Genomic DNA, 27602 nt, shown 5'->3' on the forward strand with positions numbered 1-27602 from the left:
AGTATTCATTTCTATATCAAGAGTATAGGAATGATTTGAAACAATGATTATAATTACAGAATACAATGAGAATATGAAAGACAACTTTATGAATTCCCCTATATTACTGCTGATTTTCTGAACTCAGTGACAGTAAACAAGTATTGCTAAGTATGGAGAACCAGAACATAATGGTTACTGACAGTCTGTGGTCCCATTTCCCAGGTAGAAATCCCCCTTCTTCTAGTTCCAAGTTGTATAACTTAGGATAAATTATGAAATGCTATATGTCTTAATTTTCTTATTGATGGAATTTGGCTAATGATAGTAACTGCTTCCCTGTGAGGATGTCAGTTGCCAGGAATAAGCACTTAAAGAGTTGTGGTTCCTCACCTTATGGTGAAAGACCCAAGTTTGGTTTAGAATATTATACTTCCTCAGGGAAGAAAGATTGTATCTAATTTATGTCCATAGACACCAGGGCTTTCTTAACTGGAAGCATTGACTACTTTTTGATGAATTAATGCTCATTTTGGTCTAACTCTCTTTGAATTATGTAAAAGCCACTCCACTCTGCATTTATTTATAACTACCTTACTCTGAAAAGAATAGTAGCAATTCCAGAGAGACATTTTGCCAACTCATTAGATGAAGTATCCTCTCAAGTTCCTCTGATCCATGAAAATGTTTGCTTCTGGATTCCAAAATTTTAAAGAGGTGTGTCTTATGCAACCTGAAGAAAGGATGTGATTTCACAGTGGCAGCACTTACATGCTGAGCCTGGGGAATTTATAACAGACTTGCCTCATAGAAGTAGAATCCCTATGGTTCAATAATACCTTGCAGAAAATTATTTAAATAATAGACCACCACTTTCTGCCTATTCTAAATGTGATGAACTCACTGAGGAAATCGGTTTTGGTCCTGCTCATAGTCTTGAAGGATATAAATCATGAAGCAACGAGATTCATTATTTAGTTTATGCTAAATTTGTTACTATTTTGAATAATGGAAACCTCAGTTTCTCTCATATTCAAACTATAAACTAAAATAGTACGATAGAAGGAGAAAGATTTGGAATCTAGTAAACTTTGGAAGATCAACTTTTCTTAAACTTAGACTAGTCACACACTAATTTTCTTTTATTTAAAGGAAAAAACACAAAACAGTATAAAGGTACAAGGAATACAGAATTACAAAAAATGGTAAGAAATCACTAGTTAATAGATTACATAATTTCATCTTAAAAATAGTTGTTCAAGTTACAGGATTAAACCATACAAAGTGGACATTCAAACAGTGAGACTGCAAACAGTTGTGTTCAATGATCCAACAAAAACTCAGTAATATGGTCATCTATCTTAACACACCTAAACACACTTGCAGTTGTATCCTTTAGAGCACTTTCTTCCTCTTTTTTTTATAACAAAATGTATACATTTTAGATTTTATTACTCCCATAGTTGTTATTAATTTTTTTGGAAGAGAAGAAAACCAAATACTACAAAACAAAGCAGTCAGTCAAAACAAAGGATAGACATAGCACATGATGTAAAAACAGAATACAAGGATAATGCCTCTTGCTTCCTTAAAAAGAATTGCCTATATCATTGGGTATAATAAAATTGAACAAAACAGTACAGAACAAGATCAATAAAACCTAAACGTTGGAAACATTACAGGACTTCAAAAGAAGATAATAGTCAAACCAGAATGGGCATCATAGTGAATCTTATTGAATTCAAAGTAGTTGCCTATACCATCAAACTTGATACTATCAAACGTAACAGAACAGAGTAAAATTAGTCAAAACAAGATAGTGGGAGTAATACAGGGCTTCAAATCAAGTTAATAGAAAATCCAAAAAGTTACTATAATATATCCTGCTAATTTTTTAAATTTTTCCCCTTAATTACAAGATAATAAAAAATATAATTTTTTATGAATAAGAGGGATATTGAGATAAAAGAAGACATAAAAACATAACAATACAGATCAAAGCATGACAATTTCACCAGTCTAGAGCTTCACACAAGAAAACCCGACTTAATACTAGTTTTCATAGTGTCTCATTTCTTGAAATATTTGAATGTAATTTATATACTACAGCATCAAATGTATCAAGGCAGTGTGAAACCATTCAAGTGGATGAAAGTATTACAGGGTATTTAGAATGAGCTAACGGATAACGAACAATGGTTTCTATATTATCTCTTTGCCTATAAATTTTTTTGTTTATACTATCACATATAACAAAATCCAGTAAGACACAACATGATAAAACCAATGGAGACAGAAGAGCAATAGTTTGGCAGGACTTCAAAATAAGATCATCAGTTCTAGCTATTATGATGTCTTGTTTTCTTCAAAATAGCTGTTCATTGCATTACAGGCAATAATACCAAACAGCCCAGAAAAAGCCATTCAATGAGTGAAAACTTTATAAGTCTTTAAAGCCACATAATGGGCAATCATAATTACCACATACTTTTATATATTTGAATCATTTCTTACACTAGGGAAACTAAGCGGTATTCATACATGTGCCTTTGATTTATTTCACTTATGAGTATGGTCTCAAACTGTGCCCAATTATTTATAAATATCTCAATGTAATCTTTCTTTATAGCTGAGTAGTACTCCATGGTATAAAAATACAACAATTTTTTTATCCATTCCTCAGTTGATGGACACGGGTTAATTCCAAGATCTGGCTATTAAAATTGTGCTGCTATAAACATGGGGGCACATATATCACTGTAGTATGATGCTTTCAGTCCTTCTGGGAATATGCCTAGAAGTGGAATAGAAGTTTCAAATGGGGCTTCCAATCCCAGCTCTCTGAGAAATCTCCAGACTGACCTCCACAATGGTTGCACCAGTCTACACTCCCACCAACAGTGCAGGAGAGTTCCTTTTCCCCCACAGCCTCTCCAGCATTTCGTTGTTGGTTTTCTTGATCCTGGCCATTCTTTCAGGAGTGAGATGGAATCTCAGTGTGGTTTTATTTTGCATTATATTTAATTGCATTTTAATAATACTTTAATTGAATTTCTCTAATGACTAATGTTGATGAACACTTTGCATTTTGGGGTCTGATTATTTTAATTCTTTATATGTTTTAGACAGAAGTCCTTTTTCTGAGTGAGAATTCACTAAGATTTTTTCCCAGTTTGTGGGTTTTCTTTTTACTATGCTGGAGATTTCTTTTGACATGCAGAAACTTTTTAATAAGAGGTGATACAGTTATTGATTCTGGGAAGTATTTCCCGTGCGGTTTGAGTCCTGTTCATGAATTTTCTACCTACCCCTATATCATCAAAGTTTCTACCCAATTTGTCTTCCAATAGATTTAGTGTTTCTGTTTTAATATTCAGATCTTTGATCCACTTCGATTTTATTTTACTACATGGAGATAGGCATGGGTCTGGTTTTAGTTTTCAGCAAATGGAGAGCTAGTTTTTCCAACACTATTTCTTAAAGGGACTGTCGTTGTTCCAGTGAACCTGTTTGGCTCCTTTATTAAAGATAAGTTGGTTGAGTGTGTTGGTAGTTGCTGTTGTATGTTGTAATCTATTCCATTGATCTTGAGCTCTGTTTTGATTCCAGTACCACGTTGATTTTACCACGGTTGCTTTGTAGTATGTCTTCAAGTCAGAGATTGTGATGACTCCTGCCTTGCCTTTGTTACTTAGAACTGTCTTTGCTATTCCAGGTCTCTTCTCACTCCAGATGAATTTTAGGAGTGATTTCTCTAGATCTATGAGGTATGTTGATGGCATTTTCTTTGGGATTGCATTAAATCTGTATAACAATTTAGGGAGAATGACCATTTTCATAATATTTATTGTTCTTGATGATGAGCAAGGGATGTTTTCCAATTTTCTGACATCATCTTCAATTTCTTTTTTCAGTGTATTATAATTTTCCCTGTATAGGTCTTTCACTTCTTTCCTAAGAGTAATTCCTAAATATTTCATTTTTTTTGGTTGTTAGTGTGAAGGGTGTGGCTTCTCTTATTTCTCTCTCTGTGATTTTGTTGTTAGTATATAAGAATGCTATTGATTTTTGAGTATTGATTTTGTATCCAGACACATTGCTGAATTTATTTATTATATCTAGGAGTCTTTCAATGGAGTTTAGGGGCTCTTCTATGTTGAATATCATGTCATCTGTAAACAATGATAATTTAACTTCTTCTTTTCCTATCTTTACCCTTTTTATTTCTCTCTCTTGCCTAATTGCTCTGGCTAGTATTTCTAGTAGTATATTAAGTAGGAGTGGTGATAAACGACATCCTTGTCTTGTGCCTGATTTTAAAGTAAAGGCCTTCAATTTTTGGCCATTTAGTATGACACTGGCTGTTGGTTTGTCTTTAGATGAGCTTTATTATATTGAGATAAAGACCATCTATTCAAATTTTCTGTAAAGTTCTTATCATGAATGAATGTTGGACCTTATTGAAGGCTTTTTCTGCATCTATAGAAATGGTCATGTGATTCTTACTTTTGGCTTTATCGATATGGTGGATTACATTTATTCATTTATGTATGTTGAACCATCCCTGCATGCCTGAGATGAATCCCACTTGGTCATGCTGTATAATTTTCTTGATGATTTGCTGCATCCTATTTGCCAATATTTTAGTGAGGATTTTTGCATCTGTGTTCATTAGGGAGATTGTTCTGTAGTTCTCTTTTTTAGTTGGGTCTTTATCGAGTTTTGGTACTAGAGTAATACTTGCTTCCAGGAATGACTTAGGAAGGAATGCTTCCCTTTCAATATCATTGAAGAATTTGAGGAGTGTCTTCATTAGGTCTTTTTATTTCTTGTAGAATTCTGCAGTGAATCCACCTGGGCCTGGGCTCTTCTTTGTAGGTAAGCACTTAATTACATTTTCAATTTCATTAACAGAAATTGGGTTATTCTGCAGTTTTACATCCTCTTGACCTACATTTGGTACTTCATGTTTCTAGGAATCTGTCTATTTCTTCTGTGTTATCAAACCTTGAGAGTAGATGTTTTCAAAACAGGTGTTGATAATATTCTGTATTTCTATAGAGTCTGTATTGATTTCACCTTTTTCATTTCTTATTGCATGAATTTGAGCTTTTTCTTCCCTTTTTAAAATAAGGTTGGCTAGGGGCTTATCAATTTTATTTATTCTTTCAAAGAACCATCTCTTTGATTCATTGATTCTTTGTATTGTTTTCTTAGTTTCTATTGCATTGATTACTGCTCTGATTTTTATAATTTCCTCCCTTCTTTTGGCTTTGGGATTGACTTGCTCTTGTTTTTCTAGATGTTTGAGGTATAACATCAAGTTATTCATTTGTATTCATTCTGTTTTCCTGATGTGGAAACTCATTGCAACAAATTTTCCTTTGAGGATGGCTTTTATTGCATCCCACAGATTCCAGTAAGTTGTATTTGTATTTTCATGTTCTTGTAGGTATTGTTTAATTTCTTATTTAATTTACCCTGTGACCCACTGATTACTCAAGAGTGTGTGAGTCAGTTTCCATGTGTTTGTGGGATTTTTGCATTATCTTTTATCATTAATTTCTAATTTCAAAGCTCTGTGACCTGATACCATGCAAAGGAAAATTTCAACTTTGTTTTTTTTTTTTTTTTTTTTTTTCTTTTTCCTTTTTATCGGTACCGGGGATTGAACTCAGGACTGCATGCTTGCAAGGCAGGCACTTACGCCGCTGGGCTAAAGTCCCAGTCCCTAACTCTTTTGAATTTATTTAAATATATCCTGTGAGTTAATATATGGTGTATTTTAGAGAATGACCCATGTACTGCTGAGAAGAATGTGTATTCTGATGTTGTTGGATGGAACACCCTGTATATGTGTATCAAGTCTGTTTGTTCACATGTGTGATTCAATTCTGTTATTTCTTTGCTGATTTTCTGTCTGATTGATCTATCCCTTGGTGTCAATGGTGTGTTAAGGTCTCCTGTTACAATTTTGTTACTGATAATTTGATTTTTCAGTTTGTTAATACTTGTTTTATATTAACTGGGTGCTCTCAAATTTGGTGCATACATATTTAACATAGTTATCTCTTTCTCTTGAAGTTTTCCCCTAAAGAGCAAATAGTGACTTTGTCTCTTCTGATCATTATTGATTTAAAGTTCACAGCTTTTTTTTTTTGGGCTTCCTGTTTTATGAAGTATTGTTTTCCATCCTTTGACTTTCAGTCTGTGAGTATCCTTCTGGGTTAGAATGATTTCCTGTAGGCAGTATATGGTTGGATTTTGTTTCTTGATCAATTCTGCCAGTCTGTTTCTTTTAATTGGTGCATTGAGACCATTTACATTAATGGATATCTATTATATGTTGGTTTATTGTTTACATGTTATCTTTCTGCTGTTGCATCTTTATCTTTCTGTTCTGTTTAATTATCTTCTTTGCTTGGTTTTTTCCTAAGTGTATCTAAACTGTCTTTCAATATTTTTTGCGGGGTTGGCTTGGTGATCATGAAGTTCTTCAGCTTTTCTTTGTCATGGAAGTATCTTATTTCACCATAGAATTTGAAGGATAGTTTTGTAGTGTACATCAGTCTAGGTTGGAAATCGTTTTCTTTTAAGATCTGAACTACTTCACTCCATGCTCTTCTTGACTTTATTGTTTGTGCTGAGAAATCTGCTATGATAAGTTTTCCTTTACAAGTGATCTGTCTTTTCTCTCTGACAGCTTTTAATAATCTATTCTTCTGTTGGCTTTCTGAGATAGTGATTATTATATGTCTGGGTATAGTTTTCTTCTGGTTATGACTATTTGGAGTTCTATATGCTTCAATGAACCTCATGTTGGTTTCCGATCTCATGCTTGGGAAATTTTCAGCTATTACTTCTAAATTTCCTCTTGATGTCCTTTATGTCACCCCCTTCTTTTTCATTAATCCCTACCAATCTTATGTTGTTTTTCTTTGCGTCACCTTGCAGTTGTTGAATTGTTATTTTCTGATTCTTTTATATTTTTAAAAGATCTTCCCTTTCCTGTTCACTAGCTGCAATCTTGTGTTCAGGGTCTGAAATTCTATATTCACTTTCATTGAGGCAGCTTTTACATCTTTCAGTGGAGTTTTTGATTTCCTGTACATCTTTGTGTATGTGCTTTATGTATTCTTTTTGTTTCTTATATTGCTCATCTAGGGATTCTTTTTATTTAGTTCCTCCAATTTTTTAAATTGTGCTTTCTTTAGATATGTTGAGCATCTCTTTCATTTGTTTTATCATTTCTTCTGTTACCTGGGAGATTATTTCTAGTTTGAATTCCTTTAAAGCTTCCTGGAGTTGCTTGTTTATGTCAGTTGTTATTATGTCAGATATTTGAGGTGCATGGCTTATATTTTCTTCTGTATACATCGCTCCTAATGTTTCTTGGGATGGGCTGAAGGCTTGAGATTGTAATTTGGTCTTTCATTTTGTCATTTTCCTATATTTCTGTGTTTCAAGTGTTATTCAAATGCTTCCTCGAGGTCTGTTGTAAACCCACTTCTATGCCCTCAGTTCCTGGGCCTCTGGCACCCAGGTCCCCTCGCTGCTGGTCCTCTGGAACCTGTGGCACTCACCTGCTTGCTTAGAACTCCACAGTTCCAAACAAGCTGGGCTCTGGGGAAAGTGGGCACCCGCCTGCTTGCTTAGAACTCCACAGTTCTCCAAACACAGCCAGACTGGGGAGGCAGATCTAGGTGCCTCAGACCCACCTAGCTCTTCAAAGTGCACCTGGAAGACTCCAGGGTCCCAAACAAGCTGGGTTTGGGGGAAAGCGTGTTGGGCACTTACCCCAGGATGCCAGGCCTCTGGAATCAGTGGTGCTCACCTGCTTGCTTTGAACTCCACAGTCCTCCAAGCACACGGGGAGATGGATGCAGTAGACCCAGACCCACCTAGCTGTTCCAGTGCACCCAGAAGGTGCGAGGGTCCCAAACAAGCTTGGCTTCTGGGAAAGTGGGCAATCTGCCTGCTTGCTTAGAACTCCACAGTTCTCCAAGCACAGCCAAAACTGGCTGGTGGATCAGGCACATACTAAGTTTGAAGCCTGCATTTTTATTATGTTAATAGAAATTACAACATAGTGAGGAACATACATGTCTATAGGTAATGTAGAGGAACTGAGGATTCTCCCTTTCCCACTCCACTCTCAGGCAGATATACTCTTTTGTCTCTGCCTTTGAGTTTTTTTCTAAACTATCTGGTAGACCACACCAACAGAGGTCTTTGGCATTTAGTGCAAAACTTACTGTGACTAATGGAAAGTAGTAACAAGAGTGAAAAATGACATGAAAAAGAAGTATTTAATTGCATGCCTCATTCTCTCTATGTTTAAAAGGGAACATGGTAGTAGGCCCACATCTAATCCAGGAGAAATCCTTCCATGCTGAGTCACCAGAAGACAGTGGTTAGGGATTTCTCTTCCTAGTTTCAGATCTCATTTTTTTTCATAGTATAGTAATTTGTTTGTTATATCAAGTGATGTGCCCTAGGGAAACTTTATTTTTTGTCTTTTTTATTTTAAAACAAAATAAAAAATGATAGAAATGATACAAAGAAATCATCCACAGAGTGAAAAGACAACACACACAGTGGGAAAAAAATTTTAGCCAGCTGTCCCTCAGACAACGGACTTCTCTCTAGAACATATGAAGAACTGAAAAACACCAGGGCTCGCATATTCAATGACTCAATCCAAAAATGAGCATCTGAAATGAACATGCACTTCTCAGATGAAAAAATAAAAATGACAAATAAATACATGAAGAAACGTTCAACATCACTATTCAGTCAAAAAATGCAAGTTAAAACAATACTGAGATTCAATGTCACTCCAGAAAGAATAGCTACCATTAAGTAATCAACCAATAACAAATGCTGGAGGGGTTATGGGGAAAGAGGAAGCTTTCTCCACTGTTGGTGGGAGTATGGACTGGTGCAATCACTGTGGAAATGAGTGAAGATTCCTCAAAATCTAAGATTGGAGGTCCCTTTCAATCCAGCTATTCCTTTTCTGAGTATTTTCCCAGAAGAATTGAAAACTCATGCCACAGTGATAAATGTCCACCCATGTTTGTATCAGCTCTTAATTTTTCTGATAACTGTAGAAACTGAGCTTGCTCCTGTGGAGCTCACAGCAGAAATTGTTTTCTGACATTCACTAGCAATCATTCACATGATTTTTAATCATTTCTGCATAGTCAAATTTTCCTGAGATTATTTAAAGCTAACACATGTGACCAGAATTACTTTTATGCTGTGTTTCTGACCCAAGCCAGAGTAACAGAAAATAGTTAATACATTTTGTAATAGATATAATAGCAATAATGATGATGGCAATTACTATTTTTTTTGGCAAAATATATGAGATGTATCTGCCTTCCCTATTGTCAAGGCCTAGGGAAATCAGGTGGATTTATTCTGTGCTCTCACTAAATGGAGGACTTCAGGAGGAGCCAAACATAATAATTACTAGGAGTAGCACAGGGAAATTTGAGTCAGACAGTGTGATTTCCACGTGTCCTGTTTGTTGCTGAGTGAGTTAGTACATTAATAAAGGATACAAGAGTCATATTCCAGTGGAAATGAGTGACCATTATATTTAACTAGAATTCTGCATGTAGAGGCATAATCTAGTGAACTGCATAGTAATTAATTTGATACTGGATTCAGGGGAGTTTTGGGACCATGTATAAATCATTTTGTTTTTTGTTGTTTACATGCTTGGCACAATTAACAGAACTATCTGATGGGCCTAGTTATATAAATATGTATTAGTTTCTGTGTTTAATTTCATTTGAGCTAACAGAAGCATAGAGTTGTTTTTGACTTCAGGTGGGCAATGGCGTTTTTAAAAGGCATAAGGTGTGGTATAAGATTGTAGTCGTGCTACACTGATAATACATGTGAGTTTGAAAATATGAGTAAGGCAAGTGGAGCATGAGTCTTGAGTTGACAAAAAGAGATCAGGGCAGATGACATATATCAAGCAGTTGTAATATTCTGGTGTGGTCAAATCAATGAAACTGAAAAATGTTTCCTAATACTGAGTTCTGAGTTACTCCACTAAAAGTAAAAGAAAAGAGATATAAGCAAAAATATCAAGCAGGAGGAATCTATGTGGTAGCAGAGCAATTTAGAATCTCATAACCTGGAATATTAGAAAAGAATTCTGTTTAAGAAGGATCTGATCAAAATCTGGGCATTGAGCCACTTGAGCAAAATTATTAAATAAGGAGTAGGTCAGTGGGTTGATACAAGCAGCAAAACATTGAAACATGTTGTATGCGTTCATTAATCTACCAGAATGAAGTTCATTCATCTGTAAAATCAATATGCACTGATAAAAAAGATGTGAAGAAAAACAAGAAATCAATGACACCTAATATCCGTGATGGACCAAGAAACTGAGGACTGAGAGCTGACCACCAGAGTTAGGAAGCTGGAGACCAGTGTAACTTTTACAAGAGCAGTTTCCACGGACAGAGACAGGGAAAGTCAGCTTAAAGAAGGATTAAAAAGGTTGAGTAAAAGCAGACTTGAAAATGGCAAATATGTATAATTGTTATCAGTACTTTTGATTGGCCAGACGAGGGCACTGGGAAGCAGGTAGGATATGGACACAGGTGATTGGACCTGTATTTTCATGACTGTTAGCTCTTCACTGTGTGACTGGATTTTTCATTACAACAATGAGAACTGATGTGTGAGCATACCAAGTTGATGCACACATGGAGAAACTGAAAACCCTTTGCAGCTTGTCCGTAGGAATGTCAAAGTGGACAGAAATTGCCCCAAAACTGAAACAAACAAACCCATTTTAAGTCTACATCGCAAAGGATTAAGATCTTGATTTTCATGTTTACTGTTGCATTATTAACAAAAGTAAAGACATAGTAACAACTCAGATGCCTACTGATGGATAAATGAATGAAAATACTGTGCTAATGTGATCACAGGAGTAATATTCTGTCTTAAGACGGAATGATTCTGCCTTATGCGACAACATAAAGTAAGGAAGAGTCATTGTTAATTTCAGCCTCTGTGGAGAGCTGCACAGCACTTTGTGTGCATTCTGTGTTTAAGGAAGAGAAATTGAACAACTGAACATTGCTAATGATTTAAATGAAATTCATTAAACTGCTAGCTTATTTAGTTCTTAACCTTAGCCCATGAGCATAGACTATTTTATATAATGATACACTTATAATTTTTCTGCTATGTCAATTCATGTAATGCTTTTTCCACATTTTTTACTTAAAAATGTAAGGCATATTTCTGGGATGGATCCGTAATAATGCTATCATATAATAATCAAAGAACAGTATTACATGTCACATTAGCCACACGACCTTCATTTCCAGAATGCTATTCAACAGTAATGTTTGATGTGAAAAGAATCTTGATTATGACAGAGAGAAAAATGCAAACCCAAAGGATGAAACTTCAGCACAGGTGCATTAATGAGTGGGGAAGGAAACGCAAAAGACAATTTCCAGGCCTTAGAACAGTACTTGAAGGAGAGCCATCTTGGTCTCACCCTGTTGTGCTTTGGCCCTGAATCAACTTGTCTGGGGCTGGAACAAAGTGATCTTAGGGCTGAATTCATGCAAGCAGTTCATGAGTGGATGTGAACCAAAACCCCCACTGTCTCCTTAGCTCTCATATCTTGTGGGAGCCACTCCATTTTCAAAAGTGCAACGTGTTTCCAAATACATTAGGAAAGGTAGCTAAGGTCTATGGTGGGGATGTAGTATCACTATGAGGGTTAGTCCTGCACCCCAACCCTCCTAGGCCAGTTCTAGACAGATACAAGGCCTGACCTGAAGGACATCTCTGTTCTTTGTGGAAACAAAAATACACCTGGCTCAGCCAACAGCAATTGCAAGGTACAGTGGGCCATGAGTGATGACCTTGACATAACCTTGCTGAGTTGGACAACAGCAGCCCACACAGGCAGAGGACAGAGGGCAGCTCAAAAATGGAAACAGAACTCACCCTGCCTCATGTTCCTGTGAGATGGTTTCTAAGTTATTATAAAAAGGGAAAAAGATTATAAATGACTAGAAATTCATCAAATGAGAAAAATCAGCCAAGAAATAATTTAAACAAACACTTGTTCCAAGTTCCAACCAACTCCTTAAATGAAAGTCAGAAGATTTGGACATAGTGATGCACACCTGTAATCCCAGCACTCAGGAGGCTGAAGCAGGAGGATTGCTACAAGTTTAAGGCCAGCCTGGGCTAAATAGTGAGTTCGGGTCTGGCCTGAACTACATGGTGAGACCCTGTCTCAAAATAAATAAATAAATAAATAAATAAATAAATAAATATCAGCATTCACATATCCATGTATTACATAATTATGTCTCGATGTGGAGGCCCTGAGAATGCTATAAGTAAAAGTACTTTGACCATTTAAACAATTTTCTAAAATGCAAAACTACAAACTTTAAAACCTGCATATATTCATTGCCATAAACATGCAAAATTTAAGCAAAGCACTTGTCCCTTAAAAAGACAATTAAAATACATATTCATATACAGCTCATTGCTTTATCCTAGAAATGATTTTCTGTTTATTTGATATATCTAAATAAGTGAATCTGGGAGTAGTAGCTCACATCTATAAGCTCAGTGTTCATGAGGCTGAGGCGGGAAGGATCATTGCAAGTTAGAGACCAGCCTGTACAACAAACTGGGTTCAAGGCCAGCTCCAACTGTATGGCAAGACTCTGTCTCAAAAAAGAAAAACAAAACAGTGAAAGTTCTCTTATAATATTACAATTGTTTTTCACATTTTTGAGCAGTAACAATCCAAAGCTATTATCAAGTCTTAATTAAAAGTGTGAGAAGTTGTGCCTGCTTACTTAAGATACTATGGTTCCTGCTTGAAATGATAAGTTTTGCTCATGAAGTGCTTAAGTGATGAACCTTGAATATTTGTACTTGTTCAACAACCTCAGAATAATCTATTGTCCATGACCTTGGGAACAGTTTTTCATAGTCAATAACACTGTAAATGCTACACATTCTTTTTTGGTAGGTGAACCCCTCTGGACATTTCTAAATTAAAATGAGTGAACATTTGCTTTTATGCCAACTTTGATATAAGAAATAGACTTTGAAATCTACCTTTCTCACAGTTTTGTTCAGTTGGATCTGGGTTTTAGGGAGCAAATGAATTATGACAGTTTATAAACTGCATATTTACATTTTCTGTAAATTATCATGTAACACGTGGCCTACATTTACAACTCCTTTAGTGTAGCAACCACTGTCATCTAAGTAATACTAAAAGCCAACAAATAATAACAGAGCAAAGGTTTTACTTGGTGTTGAAACCACAAAAAATTTTCTTACTGAAGCAGGAAAGAAATCACAATAAAATGCAGCTATTTCTCTTTCACTCCAACTCCCACACCTTGGTTTCTTCCATTTGGCCATTCTGAGTCTTAAACTAAATTCTAAAATAGTTCCACTGGTGTGACTCACACCTGCAGGTGGACAAACATTAAAAAAAATTGAAGAAGAAATCAGGATACATGGACATGAGTAGAGCAGCACGGAGATCTCAGACCATCTGCATTATCTATAAATACACAAAATTCTTGTAGGCAAGAAGTGTTATTTCTAATAAGATAACAGGAAGTAGTCTAAAAATTAGTATAGGACTCATCAAAGTTCAAGAAAGTTACTTCATCTTCCTGTTTTTTTGAAATTCCAAATCTTTCTCACTACGGCATCACTATTTTATTTACAACTCCTGAAAAGTAAAAACTAATATTTTCTCATCTAAGATATTAAGGCATTTAACATAAAAAATGAGTTCTATGAGTTTATCATTCTTTGGGGAATTGATTCCTTGATAGCAGTAGGGAGGGAACAAAACGCCTTTCCTCAGTGGGGTTAGCACTTTACATATAGGTACAGGGCGGGGTTCATCATGAAGCAGCTTCCTGCAGAAAATAATTGAACCACAGAGACTTGTTTCCTATGAGACAACTATGCCATAAACTCTTCTTGTGTGTCCTGTTGCCACTGTGAAATCATTCTCTTCCCTCAGGTAGGACAAGCAATATTTCTTCTAAATTTTAGAAACCAGAAATAAACATGTTAATCTAGAAAAGTAAATTGAGCTGAATCCTAATATAGTGAATTAGCAAATATGCCTATTCAAATGCTACTTTTTTCTGAGTACTCATAAATACATGTACAGTGTAGTGAAGTCTCTATAATGGAGAAGGAACTAGAGGAAAGTGGGCATTATTTCTGTCAGTTAATACTGACTGCTTCAAATTGGAGAAGCACTCAGCCAGGTGCCTCAGTGGCTGTGGCTCTAGACTGTGTGCCATCTTTAACCTCAAGGAGGCTGAGTTGGGTCATGTGCTCTTATTCTAGAATAGACCTGCATCTTTCAGCATAATACCAGAACCTGCAGATTCTTAAGTGCTTAAGATATGCCAAATATATTTAAGAAATATTCCTAGTTTGTCTCCCACACAGGGAAGCAGTGTCTATTGGTAACCATAATGCATACATGTGGAGACACAAAAACATCAATAATTTATCTAGGTTTTACAAATTGAAGCTGGGGAGCAGGAGATTTCTAACTAGAAAGTGGGGATGCCAACTCTCATTAACTGTTTTATTCAATGATTAATCAGCTTACTCTCTCTGGGTTCAGAAAAAAATCAACAAAGTTATATTATATTAATGAAAAACAAATAAATATTATATCAGCTTGGTATTTGTTATCAAAAATATTAACTTTTCATGTTCTTCATGTTTGTTTTTTTCTAAATGCTGAGAAATGTACTTCATATGTTAAGTGTGCTATCGCAGTTACATAGTAAACATGATTATTACTTTATACTAATTTAATAGATGCATATTTTATGTTTTAAGTTTCCTAAATTTGATTTATATTATAGCACTTTTTTAAACAGTCTGGAGTGTTTTGCATGAAATGCACGTAAAGCAAAAGGTTGAGGGACTGGGGAGTTAGTTCAGCAGCTTAAGTGCCTTTCTTGGCAAATGTGAGGTTGTGAGTTTGATCCCTAGTACCAAAAAAAGGGGGGGGGGTTCACAACCTAAAGCAAAAGGTTGTGATCTGAGGATTCATGGACAACAATTTTTGCTATTTTATCTCCCTTTCCACTGGACTCTTTCAAAGTGTAATGTTTTCGACTGAAAACCACAAGTTCATGAATATTTTAAACTACCAATATCTGTTTAATATATGTATGGTGTTAATATCTTCCACCAGTGTGTAATGCATATTTTGTTACTTGTAATCTATAGAAGCATTTTGACCTGAATTTTCCTATCTCAAACCAACTGACTTTCTTTTCTTTTTTGTCTTTTTCATTTTTATTGGTACCGAGGATTGAACTCACAACCACCTGCTTGCAAGGCAGGTCCTTATGCCACTGAGCTAAATCCCCAGCCCCACCAACTGATTTTCCACATGGGTAATAACATACACCACAAATGAAAGATACCGTCATTGTCTCAAATGTTAACAAAGTCCTTGTGTTATAAGGGCCTCTTACTATGAACTAGACCAGGGAAAATAAATACACAGAGTTTGTTAACAGCTAAAAAGTGATGTGGGGTTCTAAGAAGTTGCAAAGAAGATCCTAGCTGAATACATACACACACACACACACACATATCTATCTATCTATCTATATATATATATATAGAGAGAGAGAGAGAGAGAGAGAGAGAAAGAGAGAGAGAGAGTACAGTAATCCAAAGGACATCAACTTCAAAGAACATCAGTATACAAAAGAAAATGTAAGATGAACAAATATGAAGACTTGGAAAAATATAAAAACTCTTCAGATACAAAGATTTTCCTCAGGTGTATCAGAATTATCAATTCAAAATATGACCACATTTGTATAACAAGGAGCCCCGTATTATTAGTAACACTGAAAACATCAATCACGTGCTAACTTGTCTATTGTATAAGTCATTTTTACAAATATGAGAGATTAGACATGTAAGACACAACGGAACAAATCAGATGCCAGATGCATTTTTGTTTCTTTTCTTTAGACTTCACTCAAAGCCAGGGAAGCAGAATGATAAAGCAAAACCACTCCGCAGTGACTGAGTTTATCCTGCTGGCACTCACAGACCGAGCGGAGCTGCAGCCCGTCCTCTTCATGGTCTTCTTAGTCATCTACCTCATCACCGTCACTGGCAACCTGACCATGATTCTCCTCATCAGAAACGACCCGAAACTCCACACCCCCATGTACTCCTTCCTCAGCCACCTCGCCTTTGTGGATCTCTGATATGCAACTACGGTCACTCCTCAGATGCTGGTGAATTTCTCATCCAAGAGGAAAACCATCTCCTTCATTGGCTGTATGATACAATTCAACTTTTTTATTGCACTGGGAATCACAGATTGTTATATGCTTACAGCGATGGCTTATGACTGCTACGTGGCCATCTGCCAGCCTCTGCTGTATAGCAGCAAAATGTCCAGGCGGGTCTGTCACTCTCTTGTGACTGCTCCTTATCTCTATGGCTTTGCAAATGGTCTGGCACAGACCATCCTGATGCTTCATCTGACCTTCTGCGGACCTAACAAGGTCAACCACTTCTATTGTGCTGACCCTCCGCTCTTGGTCCTGGCTTGCTCGGACACGTATGTCAAGGAGACCGCGATGTTTGTGGTGGCTGGGTCCAACCTCACCTGCTCACTCAGCATCATCCTGGTCTCCTATCTGTTCATCTCGGCGGCCATCCTGCGCATGTGTTCTGCCCAGGGCCGGCGCAAGGCCTTCTCCACCGGCGGTCCCACCTACTGGCTGTCACCATCTTTTATGGGACTCTCTTCTGCATGTATGTGAGCCCCCTTTCTGAATCATCTGTGGAACAAGGTAAAATTGTAGCTGTGTTTTATATCTTTGTGAGTCCCATGCTAACCCCTCTGATCTACAGCTTGAGAAACAAAGATGTTAAAGTAGCCATAAAGAAAGTTATCCAAAAGGAACAGTTGGCTAAGTGAGGTAGCCATGGTCCCAGATATACAGAACTCGCATTTTATCCGGACATTGAATGAGCATTGTAAACCAACAAATTTCTTTTTCTCCTGAAATATTTGTGATCTTTACAACACATATATAAGACTGGCAAGTCTGTGGAGTCACGCAGGACATACTCAGTGCTGACAGTTAGGTCACTGAGAGTGTTCAAAACCCTACAGAGTCAAAGGCAAGAGCAGAAACCATTGTAATGTTCTAGAGTGTCAGTAAAGACCACACTCTCACCCATAGCGTGCAAAGTGTGCTAAATTATATTGTAATGACAATGATAATTAGATATGCAAAGTACTCCAGAAGCTTGTCAAAACTGATAGGTGAATTTTTCTTTCTTTATTCAAATGATACAACAATGAAAATCTTTTTGTTGTGTTATACTGAGATATATAATTCAAATGACACTTGTAACTCAGTGGTACTCCCCTCTGCGTGCTATTTGATGAAAATGCCAATTTTCCCAGAGACTTATTTTGTTTGTTATCAGTATACCATTCCTGTCAGTGTGCAGCCACTCCTCCACCCATTCATTGCCATTTCCAGTATTGTTGTATAAGTAGAATAAATTTGATGTCTTAACCATGTATAAATGTGGATATTTATGCATTTATGAAATGTGTTACCAAACATATGATCTTCTAACCAAAGCTTTTAATGACTATTTGGCAGGAGCATGGCTTCGTGACTAAGTGCTTCATAATCCAAGACATCATTTTAATATCACCATACAGTGTTTACCCATTTCCAATGCAAAATTAAACAGAAAAACCTATTCAGAACCAACTGAAACTAGGTGTAAGAATTCTTCAATCTTGAGAAGTGCATTTGTTTATTGTCTACACATTCACGCTATTTGGTAAATGAATATTTCTCTGTTTTTTCATCAGTTTAGAAAAATATGGTAGTTAAATAATATGAATTATTGGAGTGCCTAGGTCATTACATGAAGATATAATTACATAGTACTTGAACATGGGAACTCTGACTTTCCTCTAAAGAGTAGCTTTGAACTTATAGATGCCAATGGTTTAAATAAGCTCTTTGGCTCCATTTCCTCTTACAGTACATCTCAAGTCATTTAAGTTTCAATTTTCTTTGACTTCTGATCCCACTCCACCAGGTAGAATGAAGCCTCGTGGCTCTGTCTGTACCTGCCCTACTCCACGTCTAACCTTTCAGTTCTGTTTGCCCTCTTCTCATTCACCATTCACAGCATAGCTTGAGGACTTTTGTCTTTTTTTTATGGTCACATACCCACTGTTGATATTTGTGGCTGACACAGTGGAACTCTGGTTTTCACAGGAAATGCAATCCTCCTTTGGGTTTGACTCCTCTATGTGTTTAGTCATACCTATAATGTTAGCTCATGCAAATTAAACAGCACCTAATATAAAACATCCCGGGCACAATATTCTTCCTAGGCACTGTCTTATGCCTACAGGAGTTTTGAAAATGTATTGGTAATCTGGAAATGTGAGTACCATTCATGACACATTGAAACTAGAGAAACCGTGGAAATATTGACACAGACACACTTAGGAACTGCCTAGAGAAACTCAAACAAGGACGACTTTGCTTTGTTTACCCAGTCAGTCAGTTCAGAGCCAAAGCACACATCTGGGAGCTCAGGCCAGCTTCTCTTTGAAGCACTGTGGAAGGCTGTGGCTTTTCTTGGCTTCCTTTTTTCCTTCTCTCTAGTTATTAACATGTATGCCCAGATTAAACTGCCAAACTTTGGTTTGTTTCTCTCTGACAACAATCTGATTTTTCATAGCAAGTATTAAATGATGAATGAAGTACAGAAAGGGAAGATTATGTTAGTGGGACTGTATTAATCATATGAAAGACAGACTTAAGTCATATCACTGTTGTTATTCATAATCAATTATGACTGTGACCAAAGAATACTAGGGCTTCATTGATTTCAAATACAAATGTGCAGGAGTATTATGTGAGCTAATAAATAAGTATATATCTAAGTCAGTGACACACTTTGTATAAGTAGTCTATAATAATAGTTCATTTTCATGCTCCAAGTACACTGATTACCAGGTGATCTATTGTCATTTAATATAATATCAACATTTAGTTATTCAGCCAGATATTTTTAATTAAACAGAGAATGTCTACTGGCAGATGCAGATCTCCACAGAGGATGTCAAAATGAAATTGACATTAATTCTGTTCTCAGAACATTTATAAACCAGGGAGAGAGATACACAAATTATTGGACAAATAATACAAGATAAGCAGAGAGAAAATCTCTAAGAGACATTAGAAGAAGAAAATACTACTCAAGTTGAGATGCTATGAATACCAGTTAATCCAAAGGCCTTGTGATTACAGAAAATAGAACAGCTTTTTATCTGCCCTAGAATTATACCCAATATAAAAATGAATATCTTTATGTTTGCTTTTATCAAAATACAATACTAATGATGACTTCATAAGTTAGTACCTTGTTCATGAATATGCTTTGTAAACAGCTTCACTGAGACCCCTTAAGGACTTCCCATGGGGGATGCTTGCTTATTGCATCAGAGATGAATATTTCAAGGCTAACTCCTCAGGTATAAATTGTCCCCCTTTGAGAAAGTTTGGCAAGCACAGGAAATCAATATCCTTCTACAAGTAAGCCCTGAGATTTAGGACCTTGTAAGAAATTTGGTTTGTTTACTTGGAATGAAAATGGACTTTGTAGAGACCACTGCAATAGTCAGAGTAAGAAAATACTATCAGGAGCAGACCCAAGAATATCAACAAAGAGAGAAGTGACTTTTGATGCATCAGAGGTCAGACAAGTGCTACCATCATCCCAACCTTATTTATAGATCCATTACTCACAAAGCAGATGAAGTTTAGAGTGACCGATCCATTAATATATTCAGCTAATGATTAATGAATATTTTTATTCAGGCATTTGTTCTTGTTCTGGAAATATGGTATCAATAAAATTCCTGCTGCATGTAGGTAACATTATAATAACAGGGATGGCCAACATATAAATAATTTCAGAAGCAAGAAATAGCAGGAGGTAAACTAGAGTATGTTTCATGATGAAAGTTCCTGGAAAGGAGTAAACTCACATATGAATTCAGACATGTCTGTGACAGAGGAAGTGTTGTCAGAAGAAAGATATAAATAAAGTGAGTTAGTGTGTCTGTGACAGTGATTTTCTCCGGATAAGGCACTCTATAAAAGGTGTAAAGATCCTGCAGGTTTCTTGATTTGGGTAAAGAATAGATTTTGATTGTGAGAAGATGCATCTCAAAAGCAAAAATTATTTTGGTTTGTCTCAGTCCTTCATGAAAAGGGGCCAGTTATTTCTATCCATTGTACCCAAAATGTCACATGACTTTAAGAGTAAACCCCTCATTGTTTACTCTGCAGTTTAGCCTACCTCTAACTGTACCTGTGCACTATACCTGTCACTAAAAATACAACCATACAGCACACAGGCCCTGGAGCACAGTTTTCCCCGTTTTGATGCAGCATGTCTGTGCAATACCTCCACTGATTCGTTAGTTGAAAGTATTGGTTTAAAATAATTTCCATCATGTGATCATAAGACATCATATAAAACTTCTACAGTAGGACATATCACTGATATAACTTGGGGCTGTGTTCTCAAGTCACAACCACTCATATTTGTCTCAGAATAATCTGTTTGATATTGGTTCAAGTAGAGTTGTTACTTTATCTTCACAAATCACTCAAAGCTCTGGGGACAGAATATTCAGGGCAGACAGACCATCACCTGCAAAGACTCTAGGTGAGAACATGTTCAGTATATTTAAGGAACAATAAGAAGGTCAAAGTGGCAGGATAAGAAGATATAAAATGTATATTATTGAGCTCAGATAGAAAAACCTTACATAGGAACCTGGTAAAATGATTACATTTGGCACAACTGTGGTAGCAAACCTCAGAACTTTTTACAAAGTCAGAAGCCTAATGTGCTTTGTTTACATATGTGATCACAAGCTAGTGTTAAAGAATGGAGAGTCCTTAGTGTAGAATAAGAAAACTCAACTGTGATGAGTTAGATAAATGGTAGCTTTCTTAGTTCTGACCAATACTGGAGATACTGCCATGCAGTTAGCATTTACTACATAACTTTTAGAAATCCTGGCTGACAAGAGTTCCTCATGGTTTAGATATAAGAGGTGAAGTTAGGATGTGAGAGAAATTGAAATGTAAGTATGGAATATTAAGACCTTGGGCTACTATGCATAAAATATTTTGAGATGAACAAGAGGATATTTAAGTGAATGGGTAGCTATTGCCTTGAAACAGATGAGTTGGAGTGAACAGAAAACCAAGGAACCCAGAAGATATTCACTGCTACTGGAACTAAGTAAGAAATGAGAAAGAGATGGAACCTGAATATATATACAACACATTCTCAAGCAATATGTGATCTCCTGATACTTAAAAGGCATTTCTTTGCTAGTAATGATAAAACACTTACATGTACAGTCACCCGTAGGCCACATTCTCTTCACAGAATATGGCAGTCACCAAATGTGAGGTCCAATTGAAAGATTTAAGAGCAAAATTAAACCTCACATGTTAGCAGAGTCCATGTGCGAATTGCAAAATGGGAGGGAAAGGCTCCAAAATCCCTCCTACTTCCTGTTTTATTCAATGATGCAAAACATTTCTAGTGTGGGGAGAACATGGCAGATAGAAAACAGCAGCTGTGGAGGCTCTCTGAGTTAGCCAGCTTAGAATCCAGGAATGGTCTGGTGTGAGGAGTCCTGAGCAAGGGGAGATATACCCTGCTGACCTAGGAACAAAGCTGGGAGAAACCAACTGGAAATGCAACCCAAGTGCTATAACCAGAACAAATTAAATCTCAGTGTTGAAGCTAGAAACCGTGCCTCTGGAAGCCACGATTTGAATTTCCTGCTGCCACAGCTTTGTTTGAATAGGCACAGCACGGAGAGAGATGCAAAAGCTCTGAGAGTGGGAATCAGTGAAAAGAGTCGAGAGAGGGACTGGCAGAGAGCCCTGCATCTACCTGCAGTGAGTAAGAGGAACGTTGACCCCTCCACAAAAAAGGAGGCTCCAACAGAGGACATTCTGGGACCAGTCAGATTAGCCGGAACAGGATGCTGCAATGACTTTATTCACATACTCCCCTCTCAAGCAGGATTGGTGGGGAGCTCTTGGCCTGGATGATGCTGCAGACTAGGACCCAGTAGGCTAACTCAAACCAGGTCCCATTGCCTGGCGGTGCACCCTAGCAGTGAAGCCTTCAGTAGCTTGACTGACCTGGAGGGGTGGGTTCAGCAGAGGCTGCCCAGGTCTGTGTCTCCCTAGTACACTGCAGTGGGCAGGAACACCTTGCCGGTACAATTCAAACAAACTGTAACCCACAAAGAAAGAAACTCTGCCTCCTATATACACTTGTATGGAAGGAACAAAATGTATGGGAAGAGGGAGCAACAAGAAAGGGTCCTCAGTCCCCAATCCTGAGAACACTGATCCAGGAAAGTAAATGCAAAGGAGAATGAGGACAGAAAACATGCAATATCAGACACAGCACCAATAGACATAAAGCGATATCTCCAGAGCCTCATAGATGAGTTCAAAAGTGAAGTATTTATCAACCAAAAGCAATATATGAGTAGCATAGTTAGAGAAATGCTAAGTACCACCCAAGGGGGGGAAAAACAGATGGTGGAATGGAAGAACAGAAAAAAGGGGAGAAGTGTTTGATGCAGAAAATAGAGAAAACATAGAATACATGAAGCAGGTTCAAAGAGATTACCTGGAAACTAAAAACTCTATTGAAAGCTTCCATAACAGCTTGAAAGAAAGTAAGGATGGACTATTTGAACTGGAGGACAGATTTGTAACTTGGGAGCATGAAATGAATGACTTCTTTAAAATAACAAGAAAACAAACAGCAATAATACAAAGGCTTGAAGATGATCAGAGGATCTATAAGTTAAGAATTAAGAATGTAAAAGAAGGGCTGGGGATTTAGCTCAGCAGCATAAGCGCCTGCCTTGCAAGCAGGCAGTCGTGAGTTCGATCCCTGGTACCGATAAAAACCGAAAAAGACAAAAAAAAAATTAAAAAAAAAGAATGTAAAAGAAGAAGTAGGGGCATAAACAAATGAACTACAAAAGCTATTCACACAAATAATCTAGGGGAATTTCCCTAATTTAGCAAAAGGCAAACATACTCATATGTATGAGGCATACAGGACCCCATCCACCTACAACCCAAACAGATGTATATTATAATGAATATGTATATTATAATCAAATGTATAATGTATATATCAGATGTATTATGTATAATTATAATCAGATGTATAATGTATATTATAATCAAAATTCCAGAAATCCAATATAAGAACAGAATATTAGAAGCCATCAGAGACAAGAAACAGATCACTTACAAGGGAACACCCATCAGAATTACAGCAGAATTCTCAGCACAAACCATCAAATCACGAAGAGTATGAGGGGAAATAATACAAGCTTTGAAAGATAATAACCTCCCACCAAGATTGATATATCCTGCACAACTGTCCCTAGAAATTGATGGAAAAACAAGGTGCTTCCAGAATAAAGAGGAACTAGGGGAATTTGCAACCACCAATTCAACTCTACAGAGAATACTGCAGGACATTCTAAAAAAAGAAAAATACCAAGATTCCAGAAACAGTGGCAGAGAGTCCACAATGAAAGCAAAACAAAGAAGACAGACTGACAACTAATCACAGAAAAAGAACTCAACAGAAATGAGGCAGAAAAGGTTGGATGATAGGAACAGCTATTTTGGAGAAAACAAGACATCATACTGATTTTCCTCTATTCTGTTTTGCTTGATACTATCAAGCTTGAGATTATAGGCAACAACTGTGAAGACAATAAGTTTCATTATGATGCTCATTCTGGTTTGATTATTATCTTTTTTTGAATTCCTGCAATGTCTCCAATGTTTTGATTTTATTTGTTTTGTTCTTTACTGTTTTGTTCAATGTTATTATACCTGATGATATAGGCAATTCTTTTTAAGATAGCAAGAGGCATTATGGTAACCATTGCTGATCACCTTGTATTCTGTTTTTACATTATGTACTATGTCCATCCTTTTGATTTGACTGACTCTGTTTTGTTATGTCACATTTGGTTTTATTCTCTTCAAAAAAAAGTAATAAGAACGTTGGGAGTAATAAAACTCAAAATGTGTAATTGTCTTTGTACAAAAGAGAGGAAAAGAAAGTGCTCTAAATGATATAACTGCATGCATATTTAAGTATATAAGATAGCAAACCATATTACTGAGTTTTTTTGGATCATTGAACAGAACTTTTTGCAATCTCAGTGTTTGAATGTCCACTTTATATGCTTCAATTTTGTAACTTGAACAACTATTTCTAAGATGACAATATGTAATCTATTAACTAGTCTTTTCCTACTGTTTACTTTTTATGAAATCCTGTGTAACTTGTACCCTTTTTCTGTTTTTTTTCTTTTTCTCCTTAAATAAAATTAAACAAAAAAAATTTCTAATGTCTATCCATCTCTCCATGCCTAATGGAAATAACCTCTAAGAACTTCATTTTCAAAGCCAGTTTTTGTGCTGCATGTTGAATTGAGCTATTCTCAGATTGTTTATAATTTGTTTCTTTTTATCTTTGACACCTTCATGTGCCATTTTTTATCAGAGACCATAATAACAAAGATAGATCCACAACACAATGGCACCAAGGCCAATGAGTTCACTCTGCTGGGCCTCACCAGCTGGCCTGAGCTGAAGCCCATTCTTTTTATGGTGTTTCTCCTGATTTATCTCATCACACTTGCAGGACATTTTGGGATGATTTTTCTGCAGGCTCCCCAGCTGCAAACCCCCATGTATTTCTTCCTCACCCATTTAGAATGTGTGGACATTTTCTACTCTGCTAATGCGTCCCCACAGATGCCGGTCAATTTCTTATCTGAGAAGAAGAGCATTTCCTACACTGGGTCCTTCACCCAGTGTCTGTGACTTTGCTTGCTCACCAAGTACTACCTGCTCAGTGCCGTAGCCATCTGTGACCCCCTCCGTTACAGCTTAAGATGTGCAGGCCCGTGTGCTTCTGCCTGGCCACCTTGCCTACCTCTGGGGTTCCACGGTTGGCACCATGCAGGTAACCCTAACCTCCAGCTTGTCCTTTTGTGAGTCCAACACCATCAACCATTTTTTACTGCATGGGCCCTTCTCTCTTAATGTTGACGTGTTCTGATACCCTCATAAAGCAAACAGTCCTATTTGTGTCTGCAGCAATAAACCTCACAGGTTCCCTGCTCATCATCCTCACCTCCTACATCTTCTTCTTCACCACCATCTCAAGGATCCGCTGCAGCGAGGGGCAGCGCAGAGCTGTCTCCACTTTCTGCTTCCACCTGGCTGTGGTGTCTGTGTTCTACACCTTCGTCTTCTGCATGTACCTGAGACCCATGAACAGTCTGTTGACAAAGTGGTGGCCGTGTTTTGTATCTTTGTGAGCCCCATGCTGCACCCCTTTGTCTACAGCCTGAGGAACAAGGGTGTCAAGCAGACTTTGAAAGGAGTGTTCATGAGAAACTCTAGTGAAGTAGAGAAAACTTCAATATCTGCAATCTCCCACTGAAGAAATAAAAATATCTTTTAATTCAAAAGAAAACCTTGAAAAAATCGACAAGCATCCCTCATATTCTAAGTGAGTATAGTTCTCTGGAGTCAAAGCAGAAGGTCTTTGAATCTGATGCTTAGTGTGAGATCTAATGAGTGTCTGATGAAATAAGGCCCAGCAGTGTTCTCTGCTTCTGACTTCTACCAGAATACCTGGATGATAAGGTTTCCTTCCTCTCCTTAGCTCACCGATACTGAGCATCTCTGACCAACTTTTATGAGCACAGCAAAGTGATTTATAAAAGAATCCCTGAGTAAGAACATGGTTTCCATGCATACTTCACATTGTGTAAATCTCTGTAGCAAAATTTGATTATTTTCCAAAAGATAATTATACTGATAATTGCAAATGCTTCATACTTTACTTTTGTCCTATTTTTATGTCCACTTATGCTGAAATGAAAACCACATGTGTTTTATTATTTAAACAATTTAAGGCATACTTTACATACTTTTGTGAGCCTGGGATTTGCTTCTTTGATTTTCTGTAATTAAAGTAGTTTATCTTCCTAATAGGAGATGCTCATTTCCAAATTAGTTTCTTCCATTTTTCCAGAGGTGATTTCCATAAGGTTGTCAGTATAATGTTATTAATAACTATTTGTTATATAATGTTTCATATTTGCCTCCATTGATAATATCCATGAAACTGATTTTAGTGTTTAACAACTGAATTGTGGCATAAATATACTCCATATTGTGACACTTTTAGATGTTTCTTTTAAGTGCATAGGGTAACTTTAGTATAAAAATGTTTAGTGTACCAATATTTTTTAGTCTTTAGGCAACATTTTCCCCATTTCCACAAGATATTTATTGTGTAAGTTATTGCTTTTGATAAATTTTCGTGGTTATCTTTTCATAATTATTTTATGTTTGTGTATTGTGTTGCAAAAAAAAATCTCCACTAGAAAACGCACATCCCAGTTTCCTCTACTACATAATGTTCAGAGTCATTCTCTGTGTGTGTGCACACAAAATCACCTGGACAGGATTTATACATCAGATATACTTTACTGAAACTCAGATTTCCTTCTTTATATCCCTTCCCATGCCATAAAGTAAAGGCAAATATGATATTGATAAATTTCCCTGGAACTTTCTCTAGAAAAATGTTCCACAGCATAAATACAAGCTTTTGTCCCCAGGTTTAAAGATGGTAGACAGTGGTGTTGTCATTGCTGATTCCTACTCTACAAATTCCCCACCCCCTCAAAAAAGCCATAAAACAAACAATTCCATAAAGCATCCTTTACTGGCTGTGTGACAGCTTATACAAGAGCGAGTCACTAGGCAGCCATCCTGAAGATTCATTCTGCAGAACACAGGTGCAAAGTCTTTTCTACTTGTGGTTCCCACCTGACCACAGTGGCCATATTCTATGGAACCCTGTTCTCCATGTATTTAAGACTCCATCAGAGAAGTCTGTGGAAGAGTCCAAAGTAATTGCAATGTTTTATACTTTTGTGAGCCCAGTGATAAACCCGCTCATTCACAGTTTAAGAAACAAGGAAGTGATCCATGCCATGCAGCTCTTCCTCAGAGGAAATGTTTTTCAGAAAATTACAGTTTAGTATTTTTTTTGTAACTACTAAGTGTCTCAGTGAAAAGGTGAATTCACAAAGTAAAAAACTTGGGATCATGGGATCTGGGATCATGACTTGTTTATCCTCCTGCACGGTCACTGGAAATTTTATTCATTTTCTCTTGAAAACAGAATATTCAAGGCAAATCATTTTAATATAAATTGTCATATTGTATTTGGAAAGTTAATTTTTACATGAAATCTCACATATTCACAGATTACTATAGTAGAATTTCATTTAATAACCTAAATGTGATAGAAATCCCCTCTGAATGCTTATGTTTTGAAAGGGC

At 36.7% G+C, this 27602-nt stretch overlaps 2 pseudogenes; both read left to right on the top strand.

The window, feature by feature from the left end:
* Positions 1-16076: 16076 nt before the first annotated feature.
* Positions 16077-17014, top strand: LOC100725820 (olfactory receptor 5M5-like; annotated as a pseudogene).
* Positions 17015-24716: 7702 nt separating this feature from the next.
* Positions 24717-25683, top strand: LOC100721683 (olfactory receptor 5M11-like; annotated as a pseudogene).
* Positions 25684-27602: the final 1919 nt, after the last annotated feature.

Source organism: Cavia porcellus, unplaced genomic scaffold, assembly GCF_034190915.1.
Source record: "Cavia porcellus strain 051 isolate PalLab524CR breed Dunkin Hartley unplaced genomic scaffold, mCavPor4.1 scaffold_17, whole genome shotgun sequence".
NCBI lineage: Eukaryota > Metazoa > Chordata > Mammalia > Rodentia > Caviidae > Cavia > Cavia porcellus.